Here is a 19,894-nt window from a genome sequence, read left to right as displayed (position 1 = left end):
ACCTCACACTCTCAGGGATGTTAGAACAACATTTGGGGAGCCATATCTGCCGCCATGCGTGAGCCCTGTGCTGTAGGTCGCCAAAGCCTGCTGTGAATCAGAGGCTTGATCAGGTAGTTATGTTGGCTTAACTAAATTAAAAGCAAAATATACTCTTGGAGAGAGTAAATGGCTTTATCTGAAGCCAAACCAGCCGTGATCCCATGAACTCATTATTCACAAAACGCACGGCTGCCTGCATGCAATGCCACAAGGACACGCGCGCTGTGCTCTGCATGTGTGTGGCACCCTCTTTGTACAAAAATAAAGCTTCTAGCTGCTCTGTTGAATAGGAGTTGTGTGCTCATGCACACTAGAGATTTCCTGTGGTCTAGTCTAGCGATATTGTGGGTCCCGGATAAAACACGATCAGGAGGCCCTTACAATGAAACATGTGAGATCTTGGCACGCCAGCTTAGGCCCAGAGAATTGTGTCAAAAACAAAACACGGCTTCGGCAAAGGAGGCCAATAAAGACAGAGCATTACGCTAGTCAGTGGACAGTAGAGATGCATCATGTGCGATGGAAAACACCTGATGCATGCAGGCTCCCTCGAGCGGGGCTAAAGCAGAGGACGGGGCCAGGGTCAACAGGTGGATGCAAAAGCACTCTAGAACCTGCCATCGAGGCAAATGCTTTTTCTCCTCTGACTGCTTCCCATCTTGAAAGAGTCACTTCTGGTTCTCATTCCACCTGAGTAGTTTAACTCTTCCACGCGTGCCTTGTGCAAAGAGGGCCCCACACAGATTTAGTTAATGGCTCTTTTTCTAGTCCCTGTGAAATTAGTGCTCATTTGGTTTCAAAGACGCAGAATTAGTCTGCGGTTCCATGAATGAAGAAAAGAAAAGATGGAGCTTAACCCTTTCCTGTGCAGGTGTGTTACATGAAACAGAATGTCTCTGGTCGTCTCACGCTGAAGGGGCAGGTTTCTGCATTATACATTTATATACAGCTGCCTATTTTTAGAGGTTTGACTGAAATGCATTTACCCTTTCTGTTGACAAACTGGTATGGTTATTCAGTGAAAGATAGCATTGGCACACAGTTTATTGACACTTAAAATAGACGGCTCTGCACCACGTCTGAGGAAATACTTCACTAAAGTAACTGGCTTGCCCTGCTGCCAATATATGGACCAATTTAGAGCCTGAGTTTGTTGTAGAATATCAATCAAAACTACAAAAAACTCTGATTTATCATCATAAACGTTAGTTTAAAGTTCAAATTTATTCTTACTCAGATTTTATAAAATCTTAACAGTAAAAACTATTTGGACGACTTTCTGTGAGACTCGTATTTATTTTTGTACCACTGACTTTCTTACAAAGTTCAATGAAAACATCAATACCCTTCTCATATCTGTTTATTGAAGACTGTAAATTGAGTGTAACGGCATCTCAGAATCAGGCCAAAAGCTAACATGTCTGCCAGCACCTTGAAAGCGTACTATTACATTACTGTGCATCTTGACTGTTTAATCTCTGCAATCAGTAGAGTCTGCGGGAAGCCACTGCTTGCCTGCACAAAATAGCCGGCACATAACGCCACCTTCAAACTACAGCCAATTGCTTCTTTTAGCCTAAAAACTGGAAAAAAGTGCAAAGTTTTTAGAACAGCATTACAACTATGATGCCATGTGATCAATTTTCTATTTAGCTAGATATTTAAATAAAAAAATAAACATCAAAGCTTCTCAAACACCAAGTTAAATGACGATTAATCTAATTTGTTGTCTGTTGAAAAAAACAATGCTCATATTAATGCATTACTGCAGCCAGTATCTGACAATGACTTGCACATGCACATACAAAGAAACATGCAAAATAATGTTCCAATCCAAGTAACCAGACCCTTCAAGAAACCATACCATTTGTTTTATAATTGCGGGTTTCCCTCAGCAGTCCCATGAATACTTATCTCAGACTCTAACAGTAATGGAGAATCATGTAAGATGTGATTGATGAACAGCACAGGAGGCATCTCATACCATAGACTTCACTGACTCACCATCTTTGGATGTGGCACTGTCTCAGTGGAACCGCAAGCAAACACAACGTGTGATTTAATGTAAAAAGAGTGGAGGTCAGAGGACATGCCGCATGCATATGGGATTTTTCCTCCTCTAAGTTCAATCCCCAAAGCAATATAAAACAAACCTGCTGAAATGTTAACTGCACATGACTTCTGTACACAGAGTTGGTTGAGCAGCCACAGTATGCTACTGTTCTGCATGGCAGCATGGCCCTGTGGGAACACTGCACCGCTGGGAGTTTTTCAGATCGTCCAAACTACATTTCCTCTGTGCTGGGTCAGTCAAGCATGAGCTGATGGAGTTTTGTGGTGGGTTTTGTTATTACTACTGTTATTAATCTGGGCTTTGAAATGAAAAATGATGTTGAGGATGAAAAGGCACACGTTTACTTTGTTATGCTGCGCGTCCAACGTATCAACATTCACTGTAGATTGGGCATTTTATGGGCAACAAAGAGTTTGTTGAGTTTGCCGTTTTTGGTTCCATTTAGGCTTTTATATGAAGAGTTTGAATCAGTGCTCGATGATTCAACTGTAAAAATACAAAATGTAAAATACACTGCCCTGACCAAAAAATCCATCCAGAGTTGCATTAATTTTCCACCAGGATCTTTACTACAGTAATATTGGGAGAATGACACCACTGCATAAATTCATCCCCAGTACATTCCAGAGATTCTACGCTGGGGTTTAGTCCGTGTGTGAACCACTCTTTCGCAGTTTGAGCCAAATGACTCCTGACATTTTCATTTTGGAATATATTCCTGCCATCTTCGTCTGTGAAGGTTCTCAGTCATCCAGGTCATCGTAGTCTAAGGAGCTTGAAAAGAAAAGTGACTGGACTTCTTTAAGTTGCTTGAAGACGTTTTACCTCTCCTCACCTCCCCTATACATGCAATCATTGCAATAAACAAAAATAACTGATCGTAACTAGGTAGGTAGTTGACCTTTGGCCTCGTATGATGTTGCTGAACCTAGACCTGAGCACCACCAGATCACAACACTGCCCCCACTAGGCATGGTGAGTCTGTCGCTTCATCCTCTTGACTTCTTCACCTGATGCACCCACCATTTTGGAACAGGGTAAATCTGGGCTTGTTAGATCACATGACCTCCCTTCCCACTTTCGCCAAAGTGCTTGCTCATAGGGGGTATTATGATTGTTGAGTTTTTCTCAGTGTGTATCATTGTAGGTTCTACTTTAAATTATAAAGTGCTTTGAGGTGCCTGTTGTTGTGATTTGGCGCTGTATAAATAAAACTGAATTGAACTGAACTTCAGTCATTTTCTGGGTTTGACATAGGGTGATAATTTAACCCTTCTGAATGACCACAGGATGCACCTTCTGGCATGGTTTCGTCAGAAATGAGAAGTTACTCGCTGTATCAGGTTTAAATAACATGCTGAAACATTAATCGCTGCATTAATCAGCCGAGAGAAAACTGTTACCTATTTGCTTACTGACTTTTTTGGCAGGGCAGTGTCTAAACATGTGAGTCTGTTGATGACGTTTGTTTTATTTTCACTGGATATATTAGGACTTCAGTTATCTAAAAGCACACTGTTTGTTTCTAGAATATGATTTTTATTATAATTAAGGTGAATTAAATTACTTTCCTTTGCATTCATATTCTTTTTGTTATCTTGGTATATTAGGAAAAAAAACTTCAAACTCATTTTACTGATTAATAATATTACTTATCTCATTGATACTGAACACAGCAAACAGTCAGTCATTGTTATCTGCTTTTAAATTCCATCTCTCTAATCTCTATAAATTGCTGCCTTGGCCAGGATTGTGACTAAAGCCTATATGCTGTTTTGTAAATATTTCTAGGCTTAGAAGCAGTTCAGCTCTGCCAAATGAACTTTTCCAAGCTCCAAACAACACTACTGAGCCACAATAATGCAAAGTCAATGAATTACCTCGTATTACCCCAGATGACACCAACAGAACCCAAATGGAGGAGTTGCATGTCAGGAGCAGCTGCCGGTTTGGAGAAAGACACCTGTGTGGATTAAGCTCTGGTGTCCGGTTGAGTTTCATTCTCCCAATGGCCTCGAGCCTAGACTGATAAATGATGCCCGGCTCTCTCAGCACATAACTTACTGACACACATCTCACAGACATGCTGCTCTGATTTCACAGTGGAAGCGGCCCGGATAAACCTGGATCCAAAATAGAACAGTTAGGTCATGTTCCACAACTACTGGGAATAAAGCAGGACTGTCGTAGTTAAGAATGGACTTGCCAAAAGTTTGGACCTTAAAAAAAAAATAAAACCAATAAAGCAAATAAGGCACTATTAATCATAAAGTGTTGGCAACTGTTCTGAATGAGTTAACAAAAAGTGTGTGAAAATCTCTTGCATTTTTCAAGCCAAGCGGTCATTTTTTCCAGTTCCGCAAATGTGATCACTTACAGCTTTATTTCCGATATTAAAAACCATGTGATTCTGAATGTTCGTCTACACAAGCAGAGGAACAAAGAGTGGGCTAAAGCTCAACTTTCAGGTATAGCATGGGGCTTTTGTCCCCCCCTAACTCTTTCCAGGCCGTATCTATCATTATAATACAACCTGATGCCATATTCAAAATGTTGCAGAACATTCAGTGGAGAGGCCACCTACAGCTCTAGTATGAAACAATGATTTCAATGATTTGTTCTGTTTTATCTCAGTTCCAATAAATGTGGTTCTATGAAAGTTGATATTTTTAAGAATAGGTTTAATAACTTCAGCTATAATTTTGTGTCTAGTTAAGTAAGAATGCTACGTTTTGCTGGAACTCCCTTGGACCTCCAAGGATAAGGAGATTTGATATTTAAAAATCAATTTTTATTTATTTATTCATTTATTTTTAATCATTTTGGCCTCATTAAATTTCACATAATACTCTAGGGCTTAAGACATTTACATGTAACAGATTAAACCATTTACAACAAAATAGATCAGGAACCTTTCAAAAAGCATCCCTAAAATTAAACAACCGTTCCAGGGATTGAACAAATCTGTCTAATGATGCTTTTTAAGTGTTATTTGTGTGTTGGGTTATTCTAATTTATTTACATTATGTGTTGTAAAAATTCTAAACTCTCTTCTAAACTTGTTTACTTGGCATTAAACTGCTGTGACTAACTCAAAAATAATGGTTAAGTTAGAGGCTAGAGCTAGTGAATTTTAGGTATTAAGAACAGAATATTATTAGATTCAAAAGAACCAAAAAGAAAAAAAAAAACATCTTTTAGCAGCTCAGCATTTTTAAACCATTTTCCTTTTTAATTAAATACATGACAATGGAGAGCAACAGGAAATATGGAAACAAAGAATGGGGTTTACGTGACACTAGAGCCACTGACTAGGCTTCAAGCTAGATTGTTATGGTTCCCTGCCATGTGTTTGAAACCACTGGGCCACCAGGACTCCGCTTTTGATGGTTTTGTTTGTGGAATGAAACAATGTTTGTCTTTGATGAGTTTGTGCCGTGGCACCAATAATAAGTAATAAACCATGAGGGTGGCATCTTTACGTGATCCACCCAAGAAAAGCTGGAAAAAAAGAATAAAAACACAATACTCACACATAGTTTTGGGAGAAGTCTAAAAATAAGGTTTATGTGGCTGCTTAAACAAATCATCACATCTTATTGATTTTTTTTTAGCCTTACATGAGTGTATTAAATGTTCCAATTCAAGCCACTAATTACAACATGCCTAACTAGCTCTTTGATAAGGAAGTTCCTTACATCAACTTTACCAGTGAAATAGTCAACATTCAGTACATTTTTTACACAGAACGTTAAACACTGTCTGAGGAAAAAAAAACTGTATATGCATTTAAGACCTATTGAAAAAAATCAATCCTCAATCGTATTCTCTAACTAAATTGTATTTTAAATGTATTTAATGTATTTTAAATTGTATTTCAAACTGCTGTGGTGAAGAGAGAGCTGAGCCAATAGGTGAAGCTTTCAATTTCCAAGTCCCTCAGTTTTAGAAAAGAGATTTTAGATATTATTAGAGTCACAATTTTAAAAGGCTAAAATGAGCTTCCTCTTTAGGGTGGCTCAGACATCCAGGAGGTTCAGGCTTCTGGTTATGATGTCTTCTAGATGCCTCCCTTTGGGGATTTTCCAGGTAGACCAAACTGGGAGGATGTGGGGTAAGACTCAGAACTGGCTCGAGAAATTAAACATCTAATCTGTGTTTGGAAAGCCCGGATCCTTAAGGAGGAACTGGAAAGTGTTGCTGGGGAGAAGGATTTCTGAAATACTCCGCTTAGCCTGCTGCAACTGCAGCTTGACTTCAGATAAGCAGAAGATAATGCATGGATGGACACCAGTGCCATTTTGCACGATTCATACCATTGCAACACTGAGTAACACATTGCTGAGTATCACTGATGTTAGCAGTGCTAGCACCAGCAGCCATTTTTCCTTGCAGTTAAACATGCCTGGTACAATTACTCATTGCTTGCTCAAAACATATAGGCACGGAGAAGAAACTAAACCTCCTGAATCTGCATATAGGACACAAGCAGTGAAAGAGAATTTTTTTAAATCACTATTTTCTGTTGCCTACATTGTAGAGGGTGACTTTGCCTCCACACCTAAACAGTAAAACGAGTACAGCCAAGGGTTACAGAGGGATACAGCAGGTCGGAAAACCATAAGATCTGTGCAGTGGCTCAGAGTGGGGAAAAGAGTCACAATTCACAATAACTTCTGTTGTGAGCTTCAGTAAGTTTTCTCAGTGTATAGGCTGTGATCAGCTGTGATATCAGCAGTTTCACGAGCCATCATGGCTGATGTCTATGCCCTACAGTGACACCATACTGTTTATATTGTCTTTACATCAGATAGGATAACGTTGGAACTTGAATTAACCTAAGCATCATCAGCTTAAATGCAGATATATGTCCACTACTGCTAATGCAAACTAATGCAAAACTACCCAGTATTTTCAGGCAGCATTTGAATAACACAAAGTTAGTAAAGCTTTATTTGTTTTGCAGGACATTTCACAAAATGAAAACGCATAATTTATCAAAAATAAAATCCCATGTAACCTTTAAATCTGCAGTTTATCAAGTGTCACTCTTTGCCTTTAAATCTAACCTCTCGTCTTCCTCTCTCTGTTCTCGCGCTCTTTTCTCTCCCTGTGAAATACAGCAGCTGGACCTTTAGCGACAAACTGCTCAAAAACAGTTTGTGTGTTTGCTGATGTTTGTTCAGCTGATAGAAACGTTGAATTTGAAATTACCTGCCACTTAAAAAAACATCCCTTCATGCTTCCTCCCCTTCTGTAGCACTAGCTAGATTCTGAAGTAGCGCAAACATAAATTATGGACACCTGCGCTCCTTCCAGCTTAAACTCTATAAATGATACTTTAAAACCACAAGAAGTAAAAAGTAGAGATATTTTTTTTAAGGAGTAAAAGTGAAAAGTTAAAAATAAATACACAAGTAAAGTACAGATGCCTAAAAATTTTAGGTACTTCCCACCTCTGTATATGGTAGGGCTAGTGGTTGTGCAACATTAATACACTGATAATAAAACATGCATAAAATTTCAAGCTTAGCTGAAAAAAATACATGCACACCTTATTAGTTTTTAAACCATCAGCGTGTGACTATTTCTTAAATTAAAGAGTTGTAAGTGGTAAAACTGACACATCCCATCATCCCATCGCCACCAGCATGCCATGGCAGATTTAAAAACCTGCGACACTAATTAAGCTTGCAAAGGCTATTGGTTAAAATGATTTTTGATCCAAAATGGAGAGAGGGCTGGAGAGAGCATCAGGCACAATTTAATGCCAAGTTTTACCACAAGGACATCCCAGTAAAGGCAGGAATGCAGCTATGAAAGAGCCAGTAATCTAGCAATATGAAGATATGCTGTTCAACCCTTTAAATAATTTTGCTGCCAACCAATAATTTACTGACCTGTCACCAAGTTATCAAGGAGATTTCACAGTGCTGACTTGCACGAACCCCCCCAAGTATTGTTGGATTTCCTCTCGAAACACACTATGCATAAGGTTTACTTTAAAGTTAACCACATTTGTCTCACTTGAGTTTGTCCCACTATTACTTTCATGTTATAAAAATGTGGTGCTGTCACAATCTGTAATCCACAAACTGGAAGAAAACAGTCATTGCTTTACATTTATTTTTCCACTACGCAACAACTTTCCTCCACTCTGGCCTTAAAAACGGTAAGCATGGACTTCTTTGTAGTGCTAACTGGCATTGAGGGCTCCTGCCGCAAACACAATCCAGCCAGCGACAAAGTAGTAAAGCATGAAAAAGTCAGGCGGGGTAAAAGTCTGTCACTAAGATTACCTGACTGACTGAATTAAAGTGAAGAGGGTTAAGTAAACAGTTAAAGATGACACATGGGTGCTATGTGAACAGTTCTCTCTCCTGGCTCCGTCCAGGGCTGATATACTGTAAAAGGAGAAACGTGAGACGGTGTGTGTCTGCAGCGGTAGCAAACAACACAACATAAATCAAGTCTGTGATGATGTCATTAGATTCCTGTGAGAGTAGCAACATTAAAACTTGCACAGCATGAACGCAGCCCTGAGAGTATATTCCCTGTGCAATGTCTTAATTTTATGTTTGTAATGTGAAAAGACAGAAAACCATCCTCGAGGCTTCTGGTCCGGCAGGATCCACCATTCCAGGATCCAGTGAGAGCACATCTGTTTCACATGCAGAGCTAAGACTGTGGCAAATCCTGGCTTATTTCGATTTGAAATTAAATTTATAAGCCATGTTTATATTCAAAATGTTTATGCTATGGGCTTGAATAAAACTTGAGTTCTGCAAAATCTTCAAATAAATGACTACAAAAAACAGCTGTGATGTGCCTGCCTACCTACTGTACACTGGGCTTCATTTACACATTGGGAAGATATTTTTGTAAAAAACCAACTGAATCCCTGGACTATATTTGTCCTGCAGTTTTATCTGCATTACATCAGCTACAGTAATTTCTAAAGTATGGCAGGCTATCCAAGTTTTAAAATTGTGGCATCCATTTTAAATTCAATAGAGTTTGTTATCTTGAGGCACAAACATTTCGTTGGATGTAGTCATCTTGGTTTTCAGCGAGACACACAGCTTTTATCTGCAACAAAATACAATGCATAATGATATATGTATAGTGCTCTGCACTGAACCGTGAACCATGTGGCTTGTGTGGTATGTCAGGATTATTGTCAACAAATTCCACAAAAAGCCAAAACCACAAGTGTATTCATCCAGCTGTGCATTAACATTCCCACCCTGTATGTGGAATTCAGTCCCAAAAGTAAAATGAAAAAGTTTGATGCAGTCAGACTGAACCCCTAACTCCTTCCAGCTCCATAGTGCAAAGCCGGCGTGATGTCCGATTGCAACAGTTTGCAACAATGTGAGAAATGCACAGGTATAGTCTTGTGAATTCACAGCTCCATACTGTTTTTACGCTGCCTTCTTACCTAAACCAGGTCATTTCCAACAGTGAGAAAGCACATGATGTAAAATATGTCCTGCTGGATGCTGTATACCACTGAAAAAGTCACTGGGTTGAGTTTAAACAAGTTAAAAAATGAAATGAGTAAAATGAACTTGATAATCAACAGGATGTTAGCGTCTGTTTTTTCTGCATTTTCAGATTGAAATGAGTAAAAAAAAGTCTGTCTTTAACTTTACAACATTTAACTTTTTTCTAGAGGACAGTCTCCTTCCAAGAGCACTGAAAAGAATTCAAAACTGTCCACATTTGACAGACAGGCAGAGCTTCACATGTACACTCACTGACCACATCATCAGCCAGACCTCACTAGTACCGGGTTCAGAACTGGTGCAGAGATTTTTAATAAGGTCCTCACAGATTTTGGTTCATATTGACATGATAGTATCGTCAGTGTTGGGAAGGTTGCTTTTAAAATGTATTCCATTACAGAATACAGATTACATGCCCTAAAATGTATTCTGTAACGTATTCCGTTACGTTACTCAATGAGAGTAACGTATTCTGAATACTTTGGATTACTTAACATATTATCATGCATTTTACAACTACATGAATGTACTATTGCTGTGTGATTTATTACTATTACTGAAGGTCCACGGCTCCGAACCGTAGTAAAGGGACCTCTGACTAATACGGGTTCCGTGTCGGGCTCGTAGCCGAAAAATAGCTTTACTTTGTTGTGTGGGTCAACTCTGCTTGCGAGAGACAGAGAGAGGTGTTGAAAGGCTGCTCCAAGGGAATTTTAGAACTTAAGTAAGTTTCGGAGGAAAGCGCGAACAAAGCGTACAGTCGAGTTTTAATAGCTTACTTACAACTTGGCTCGTCATGTACTCTTGTTGGCTGCAGTGGTTATTATTATATTTACATGCTTCCAGCTCCCATTTCTGCTCGATGATAACTCTGATACTTTTCGACTCTCCTTTTTCTCCCACCTCGTGCTCACAAACACATAACGAGTATGGCAGTCCATTCTCCCTGCAGCACGGACTACACTGCCCATGATGCTACATTCTTTAGAGCTATACCTGTAGCATTCTGCCTATTAGCTTAGCACAACAACAACAACAAAAAGGCACTCTCTCACCCAGGAAACACGCCAAGCGAGAGCGTTCACCCTGTAACCATGGCAACCGCAACGCTGCCGCCTGGAACTACAGAACGTAGCTGTCAAACAAAACCCAAACAGTCCTGACCCAACAAAGAAACTGTATTCTAAATACCACCTTTTTAAACGGTACCTGTAACGGAATACAGTTACTCATATTTTGTATTTTAAATACGTAACGGCGGTACATGTATTCCGTTACTCCCCAACACTGAGTATCATAGTCGTTGCAGATTTCCTGGCTGCACATCCTTGATGTGAATTTGAGAAGGTATAAAGTTGTACTTATTAAAGTGTAGCACATTAAAAATGTGTATTAATGAGTGTATGAAGAATGTATGAAGCTGTCCGTATTTCTGGTAACAAAGAAGCAACCCAGTGCCACTCTGGAGTTCATCCATGCTCACTTTTCAGAAAAGTCAAGTTTGAATAAGCAGGCAATAGTTTGGAGGCATTTGTTGCTTGTTTTTGTGTGACTTGTTGATAATAAAAAACATGCGGACGGTCATCATATTTATTTTCAAGCTGATGTTAAAACTCAGATTTAATAGACAGGTGTTGTGGTAACCCACCAATCTAACCAGCTTCCTCTTCCGTGCTGCAGGCTGTCTAGTGTCACAGCACAGTAACCAAGCCGCTGCATGTGAATAATTCAGATATGAGTCATCCTCTCCTTTTCTCACAATTACCAATTAGGAGAAGAAAGGGTCCTAAAACGCATCGTTTATAAGTTCCAGTAGTGCAGACATTAATTTTTGCCCAAGTAAAGCTGTCTGCTTGAGTTAGACATCAGGGTACAGTTCAGAGGATGACAGCAGCAGGAGGGCTCGCGCCACCGCAGAGCGTTGCCTTTTGAAAGGATTTGAAACAGTTCAGATGACACGGAGGGGGCAGGAAGTACAATAGTGATGGCAATGCTCTTCAACACTGTAATCCTATTGTCAAGTTCAAGGATTAAAGTCCTTTCATTGTGTTCATTATTTTTTATGTGTGTATGAGTGCATGTGGAGGGTGGTCAGAGGTGTGTGTGTATGTTGGGGGGGGGTCGTCTTAACGGTTGATCCGAGAAAAAGGCCCCCAGTAAATTATAGGTCAGTCCCTTTGAACCTTTGATGGCACCTGCTGCTGTATTGCAGGTTTTTATGTTGCACCAACAAAACTCTGAAAACAGAAACAGGAAAGAGCAGAGATACCCAAAATAGTTGACAAGGACCAGAATTGACCCTGCAGGAAATTCTTCATTTCCTTCCAATAGGGGGGTCCAGAGAAGGATGAGGCATTTCAAATATTTTGTTTTGTTTTCCTTTGACATAAACTCACACTTTAAAACACTTTGCAGTGCATAATTCACCCATCTACACGCACAGGTGTCTGCACAGCTTCTATGTAAGGTGCCATTAACAACTTCAGATGGATGTCTTGCTCCCAAGCCCTTGAGCCTGCGATCATGTAAAGGAAAAACAACAAGCAAGCAACCTTGGGTCTTATCAGAAGAATAATATGCACAGGCCTTTCTCAAGAGGTCAGTGAGGAGTTACCAATGACACCAATCAGCCCAAAGTAAGAAAGCAGTCGGTGAGCGTGAGCGTCAGAAAAACAGAATATCATCATGATGACATTTTAGTTCAGGTCAAGATGTGAGGGAAAAATATATTAGTTTCTATTTTCTAAAAATAGTATATTCACCAGGTAATTGCAGAGATTTGACGAAGTGTTAGCAAAAACAGACAGACTGCCTGGACAGTCGGATAAATTCAAGTTATCTGAGACCTGAAAGTAGCCAAGAAACGTTTTACACTGATCGCATTGTTTAAACCACCGCAGGATGTTCTAAGCTCATTTTCAAACAGAGATTGAGAAGGTGTTAATGCATCCATCCCTCTTATTTACATACTTAGGAACTCAGTAATCTCTCAGTGGAAGTGGCTTCTCTAGAGTCTGTGGCAGGCGTTCACTCTGCTGTCTTATTAAAGTGACAAAATGTCTGGAGCTGCTTTTTTTCTTTTTCAGATTTATATTGTCACTTTGCCTTTATTGATGGTACAGTGCAGAGAGTGGACAGGAAACCAGAGGAAAGAGTGTCGGGGGAAATGACACTCAGGAAATTGTCTGGGGCAAAACTGAACCCAGGCCCCTGCACAAGCCTACAGCGTAAGGGTTCCCAGCACATCTTGGTGAGCTATAGGTGCGCTCTGAGTTGGTTTAGCATCAAAAGTAGTTAAAAATGGCCAATTATACCCTGGACCCCAGGGGGTTAGACTTTTTTTTTTTTTTTAAAGTAAACCAATAGTTACTTTTCAAGTAATTAATTTGTTTTAGAATCTTGTAACTCAGTTACGTTTTTGAAGTAGTAACTAATAACTATAATTAATTACTTTTTCAAGGTAACTTGCCCAACACTGATTATACCACATTTAGTTTTTCTCCAGATGTGACACGCTTGAAATGAATAGAGTTTAAGCAGATGCCTGTTGTAAAGTAATTTTTAGCAACTTGGATATAAAGAGTAAAACACTCAAGTAACATGGCTGCTCTGGATAACATTCCGAATTAGAGCTCCATTAGCTAAGCTATTAAAGATACAATAACCAACTATAGACGGCCATGGTTGTTATGTCCTCTTATTTGCTAAAACTCTGTTATACATTTCTGAACATGCAAGTCATCTACAGTTTTGCCAAACCAATACATTATGAGCCTCAGTGATCCAGTGGTGAATCCAGCCTGGAGCCAGTAAGATTGGAAGGCACTGCCAAAAAAGGGAAAAGAGCAGTCATTGTAAGCTGTGAGTTTAAGCAGGTGGAATAAAAACTCCTATTAATTTCAATAACTCTCTGGAACACATTAGAGTAAAGAATTTTTCTATTTCACAGAACATATTGATACTGTAATAAAAGCCATTGTTTCAGGGGCCAAGTAGCCAAAATAGCTTATTATTAAGTGATTCCACGGGACTAGGAAATGATTGCCCTCTCTGTGCTGCAGTCAACTCAGCATGATGAACATCACACAGATGAAAGAGGGGGGGAGTGTTTTGGTCCTCACATGAACAGGTGGGAACATTAACTGCAGTTGGCAGGTTGTGCTAACAAGCTGGAGGGTGTTTGGAGGCTTTTTGAGATGTGTGTGCCTGCACTGTGGCTAATTAATCACAGAGCACTGACACAGTTAAAATGAGGCAAATGGCTGTGCTTCTCCAGGAACAGAGGAATAAATGGGTGTGTGCTCTGTAATTGATTCCTCATTTTCACAGACTTCAAACGCAAACGAGAGTTTTAATCAGATTACAGTTCTGGATGATTCCAAAAGAATCGGCCAAATTAAGAAATATTAAACTTACTCCTGGAGGAGCGCGGATTCTCTTCCTGACAATGTTGGGAATATAATGACCTTATGCTAATAATGCCGGTAAAAAAAGGAGAGAGATAAAAGATCCCCCTCAGGGTTTTGAGAAGTGCTGTTTTGGGTTAGATCTTCTTTTATGTCTTTGGGTTTGTTTTACATTTATTCAAAAAGCAAGCAAACTTTTGGAAACTGGAATGCTCTCGCTGAGCTGTATAAAACTGCAAGAAGGAACGCAAAGAGAGGACGACCTCGTAGCACTTATTGAATTCCCACTTTATTACTTGGTTTACATAGTTTTAAATGTCCGCCATGGCAAACATCTGCCATCCATTCAAACTATTTAGTTAACAGTGATTTAAGGCTAAACAAAAGCAAAGGAGATTGGATGTCACAGTTAGTCTTGGATGTATGTAGTATGTCATGAGTAAGTACTTTTATTTAGATAGAAAGGATTTTGCAAAAGTGACCAGATAGTTTATGATGATATAAGATGAAGCTTGTTTGTCACAGTTACACTGTTTACATGACTTTTTAATATCCCACCAGTTTGTTTATAGTGATTGGGTTTCAATTACCCAGCTGAGTTTTTATAGAGGAACCCCTCTGCTCATGCTGGACTCCAGCGTCCACTTGTACAGTCTTTATTTTTTGGAAATCCCAGTGGGGGCTTGGCCTAGATGAATCCACATTATCATCCTTATTAAAAATAATCTTTTTGTATTTCAGTTCAAAAACTTTCCCGCTTCAAGGGTATGATTAAGAGGAAAAACCTCTCATCTTTGAAGCTCTTAGAGACATCAAAGCTCTTCAGCTTATTGTTAGACTAGGTTTATGTCCTAAAGCACAGCTAACACTTAACTGCATTAAAGAGAGTTTCATTGAACATGAGGCAAAGAAGAAATCTGGCAAGTGACCTGTAAGCTGTCAAGAACGTATTTCATCCACGTGTATTTATGCTATGTATGTATATTCAGTTGGGTTTAAATGGAGTGTAATATGGATGTTAGCATATAAATGTTTATAGTCAGATATACAGTTCAGTATTTCATAAGATTTTCCCTTGTGGCTGGTTAATGTTAAGACTGTTCTTAACCTAAAATACAGGCCAGGACCTGTGCATACATCATACTGTCTGTCAGATATACATTTTTTTTAAAAAGTTGCAATGTTACATTTGCTAAATGTTGTACTCAATGACCTCAAAGCCAATAAACTTAAATTCGTCTGGCGCTGTATTATTTTATAAACTTGATCAAGTGTAGCGGATTAATCAATAAACAAGGATAAATATGTATCAGAAAATTAACACTACACATACACTTTTCCTGTATAAATAAAGTACTGACAGGATTCAACTACCAGAAAACCTCTCAACTTGTCAAACAGCTGGGAGGTTTTAGAAAAACACTGAGAACAGGGAACTCTGTCACACTAGTTTTGTTTTTCTGAGATATATAAATATATATATGAATATATGAATGAATATATTTTTATAAATTGACATTGATCAAACGGTCATTGGTGTGCTTCTTTTCAGTTTTCAGATGTCGAAAGTGAGCGGCACCTCGTCCATGTTAGTGATGTGGCTGGGCTGGATGTGTTTGTCGGCGATGTGTTTGCTGCAGTAGGAGCGGAAGATGGCCAGCTTTTCATTATAATCCGCTGGAAGTTGCTGCGCTACCGTAGTCCTGGTCCGGATGGAAAAATGGCACCGTTTCATGAAATGAAAGCACCAAGACGGACCTCCTTGGAAATGTTCAATTTTCATTTCTTCTGCTAGCGAAACCGCTTTTAGTTGAATGGTGACCGTCGAAACGCTTCTCCCACTCGTTCTTTGCTCGATGATCCACTGCTCGAGTCTTTCCTCCAACTCAGGCCACCTCGCCTTATGTCCGCGGGAACTCAGCTGCGTCTTCTTAACCTGCCGGAGCTTGTTTTCCAGCTTCCTCCACTTGCGAACCATCGATTCATTAATCTTAAATTCTCTTGCGGCTGCTCGATTTCCATGTTCCTCCGCGTAGCTGATGGCCTTCAGTTTAAACTGTGCTTCATAAGCGTGTCTCTTTGCCATTTTCAGGGTTGTTAAAACAACAATGTTCCGCATAATGCACATACCTGTCCTTTTATACAGGTATGTGCGATTGTCCCGGTATATACGATCAACGCCCACACTTCACCCTTTAGCGTTCTCATGGTGTTCTCTACTACGTCCTCCTTACAACACACAGGGCGCACTGCACTATAGGGCGCGCCGCACTTTTTAAAGAAAATCTAAGGCTTTTATGTGCGCCTTATAGTTGCGAAAATACGGTAGCCAGTTAAGTGCCAAGACAGATTAGGATCATACAATTATGCTAAACAAGGAGGGAGGGGCAGACGCTCAGAAACACTCACTGTTAACGTTCGGTTAGGACGCAACCTTGTCCGGAAAAAGTGAAGAAATGAGAGAAAACTGAAGCAGTATGAGCAACTAGCTGCATGATATCAATGACATTAGAGCCTGCAAAGCTGAGTGCAGAATGGAAAATGAAAATATCTGCCAGACCAGGGTCAACAACAGATCTTCAAAGACATCCTTGTAGATGCCAACCACTTACCCGCTTAATCTGGAACAGAGTCCAGTTTTGGGTCAAGTGCTGCAGCATCACCTGTCCTGCTGATAACTGCAGGTCAACCACGACCTTCTGCTACTCAAAGTAAAAATGATGCCAGCCAAACAGTAAGAAGGATGAAAAGCTAGCTAAAATGGTAGCCAGTGACCTTTAGCCACTTTCCATAGTGGAGGAAAAAAATGTCAAACCAGGGGTTTTACTCCATTCATGTTCACCCTACTAGTGGTAAATGCATAAAAATAAGGTTTTTATAAAACCACAAAATAAGAAAAGAAAAAACTCACCAACACAAAACTGTCATATTTGCTAAATTAGGCTAAAAGTTGGCGGCCTTATGAGAGCTGGCTCTTATGAATCCCAAAGTGCCGAATCTTTGAAAAGAAGTGGGTCTCCTGTCACTACATGTTAAAACGGTGCTCTTGAACTTGTTTTAGTTTGACAGGAGAACCTAAACGCTACAACATAGCCATGAGTGACAGTCATAAAGGTTGTTAAAACAGACATAGAGGAGAAGAGCCCTTTGTGGTCATCAACCAAATAGTGCCACAGCTCAAAAGTACTTTTGTTGCTACATACTGGTATATTTACACATGCATATTCTGAATTATTTCAACTGAATATTGCAGGCATTATTCCTTTGCTTTCACAGCCACCCAGGCTCTTGGCTACAGTTTAATATGGTTAACCTGAACTCAGTTTCACTGCTGACCTTTAGCAACTGAGGCACAGCAAACCTCCTGAAAATTTAGACCACTGCATTTATTTAATCTCATACACAGCTGTTTTTATCCAAACCCACGATAAGTTAACAGCAGACTCCGTTAAGCGTTTCTCTCGTTTCCACTTGGTGCCCAGAAGCATTCACACCGACACTGGAATGTGTTTTTATTCCAAAATAAAGAATCAAACATAGGTCTCTTCCTGATAAAACTGACACTGGTAGGGAATACTTGCTGGCAGACAAACATATGGAGAACTAAGGTTCTTTAATAAAATCCCTCATCAACAAGTAGCTGTCTTTGAATAACTTAGCAAAACACTTTACTCCACAACCACAATTTAATCTCCACAATCTCTACATTCATCTCATCACCCGTATCTGTGATAAATTTTAAAAACATACCAAACTACCAAGCCCACAGCAATTTACATATTTACATACAGAATTCTTGATTTTATCAATAGTGCACATTTCTAAACAATTCTCTTGATGGAAATTGCTAAACTCAGTACTAGCACAAATTAGTACAACGTTTGTGTGTGTTTTTTAAAGGTTGCCATGGCAAAAAAAAAGGCAGAGGTTTAAAAGGAGAACTGAGAAAACCAAATTTATTCACCACTGCAGATGACCCATTACCAAAATAAAACACAGTCTGTATCACAGAAGCCATTTGTCCTCATCTGGACTTGGGGTATCAACAGTCCTCAGTCCAAGTAAACTAAGTTAGGACAATATTTAACCAGGAAGCATATTGTCATAAATCTTCTGACAATACCAACTGGGGACTTGCACCCAAAGAATCTACCAGTTACACTGCCCACTCTTACGAACTGCAAAGATATTTCCGCCAAACAGACAATACATCAAAGAAAATGGTTTGGTTTTCAGCTTAACATACAATTTACATTATATGGGCAAAAACACTGGGCCATGCCATGAAGCTCCTAGAACACAGATTTTGTCCTGACGCTAATACCAAAGAAGGTTTTACGACTGAGTCAGAGTCACGGTGTTGGTGACTTTTATCCACTATCTGCCTCAGCAGTAAAGGACCAGACTTTAATGTTATGCAATCTGTGATGATCTTGGAGGTGAAGAAATTTCACAACCAAATTGCTGCAGCACTGGAATCCTGTTACAGTAGAATGTTCAAATTCACAAATGTTAATAAAGGCAGACTGGCGCTTGACTTACACCTATTGCAATGGGACTGAAAACAGAGGTGGAGTGGAATACTTACCATAACATAGTTCACTCAACCCTCTAAATACAATGATTAAACACTGCCAACAATAACAACAAATGGAAAGGTTAATCACCTTCTGAAATGGAATAACACAGCTTGAAAGGCATCTTTCTATCACTACACAAACAAATCACACACTGAACACTTTAAGTAATAACTGAGGCCTGTTACTGGCCTTAACTGGCTCCTTAAATAGGCTAAACCCCTCCTATAACAAATGATTAATGTTCAACATATAAACGAATTAAAACAGAATGAAGATGAACTCTATAAAAACCTGACAGGAGCACCCTGGCACCCCAACACTGCCGGTTACACTAACAAATTAAGCTGAAGATGTTTGTGGAAACAAACGTTTGAGAAAAGCTGTAAAAGATCACAAAATCTGACCATTTTTTGCATTGTGTAAAAGTCATAAAATGACATAACTAGGTTGTGCACATATGAATAGGTATGTTCTTACTTGTCCTTTTCTTAGCATTTGAATGGGAAAGGTTAAAAAATAAGTTGTGTATTTCTTAGACTCTAAGACAAAACAATGTTTTATTGGAAAAAGGAAACATTAAACAGGATTCAGAAAGGCAATTCAAAGGTTAAAACCATTACAATAAAGCCCTGTTTCCCCCTTAATAGTGTGTGTGCATGATACTGTCTGAGAGCTGACATCAGGGATGCTTTCATCATGATTAATAAACATACAACTACACTCTACACATTTTTCCACACACAAACACATAGACTGTATATCAAGCAAAGTGATACCACCTTTGGGTCAAAGGGGTTTGATCCAATTATAGCCTAGCTTGAGATCACTTCCACATCTAACATAAAATGTGGCTGCAGCCTGGTTACGATCATATCTTACTTGTTTTCCAGCATCATGAACCAATCTAAACCAAGCTGGGGAATGTTCCCCAGGAATGACAATTAAATGAACAAAGAGCAACCTGTGCAATGAACCAAAACAAATGGGAAGAGTGAGTTGCCAAAATCTATAACTGTGGAGCAGCATTTTATGTATGCATCCATGCAAAAAAAGAGAAATAAATAAAAAGAGAGATTGTGCGTTGACCTTGTATTGTGCAGTCTGAAGTGATGCGGGGGTGATTTCAAACAGATGCCGGACAGACACCTGTATCCTTCCCCAGGTCACCAAGCGATGTGACAACCCTCGTCTCGTTTTGCACCCAATATTGTTGAGTCCTTAATGAAATAATCCAAATGGGATTAGTATGGAGGTCTTTGAAGTCTCATTTTCTTTGCCTCCGGT

This window comes from Copadichromis virginalis, linkage group LG2 (assembly GCF_057382275.1).
Source record: "Copadichromis virginalis isolate Kocher_CV1m ecotype Utaka linkage group LG2, C_Virginalis_male_GT1.1, whole genome shotgun sequence".
In the NCBI taxonomy this organism is placed as follows: Eukaryota; Metazoa; Chordata; class Actinopteri; order Cichliformes; family Cichlidae; genus Copadichromis; species Copadichromis virginalis.
Note: the sequence above shows the minus strand (reverse complement) of the source record.